Below are 918 nucleotides of genomic sequence, written 5' to 3'. Positions count from 1 at the left end.
ACATTTTTCCGGGTATTTTTTCATTTCCCAAACTTTGAAATTCCAGATTTCTTCCTCATTTCCTAAGGGGATGTTTTCACCAGACCTAACCTCCCTCACCCCTCCAGAAGACTGTTGCCTTGGGCTCCCTCTGTGGGGACCACAGGCAGCCGGGCACCGCAGGGGTCCTGTACTCAAGTCAAACCCATCAGGCCAGCTTTGTGTGATCACAAGCATGATGTGAGCAGGGGCTATCCTTCCAGCTCATATTTACCCCCTCAATTCAATGTTTCTGAGCCTCTAAAGCTTTCTATTCGAGTCAATTGAGAGAATCCTGTTTGGCTGGCTGGAGCTGGGTAGCTACTAGTCAATGCAATTCAGAAACACAGGGAAGAAAAGGGATGTACATTTTGATGATAAATCCACGGCAAACACTCACTGTTCTGCGACTGTTTTTCTTGGAAAATACCTGAGGCTGCTAAGGAAGGCACTTTAAAATTAATGGCTTTTTCATTTTTGGTTTTAACATCTTAGGTAGCCCAGGAAGTAAAGGTGACTTATGAAGGCTGCTCTGAAATGAGCCATCTGGTTTCAGGACACAAGCACAAGTCTTCAAAAGACAAAAATCTTGCAGAGATCTATTTATCAATAAAATATTTAATAAACTTATCTGTACAAAATATTAAAAAGGTTATTGAAGAGTATACAAGAATACTTATTTAACAAATATATACTGCTATATAATATATTCAAGAAAATAGATTGCTGTTTACAGTCCATTTACAATCCCATATGTACAATCTATTTAAACTTTAGAATACATACAAACAATGCATTTACACCATCACTTACAGAGCTATCTTCTTTAGAGATATTTCACACACTCAGACCTGAAAAAGCTGAACAAATACATGGCTAGTTTAGAGGCACACACAGGGA

This window comes from Pygoscelis adeliae, unplaced genomic scaffold (genome assembly GCF_000699105.1).
Source record: "Pygoscelis adeliae isolate BGI_AS28 unplaced genomic scaffold, ASM69910v1 Scaffold121, whole genome shotgun sequence".
Taxonomy (NCBI): domain Eukaryota; kingdom Metazoa; phylum Chordata; class Aves; order Sphenisciformes; family Spheniscidae; genus Pygoscelis; species Pygoscelis adeliae.
Note: the sequence above shows the minus strand (reverse complement) of the source record.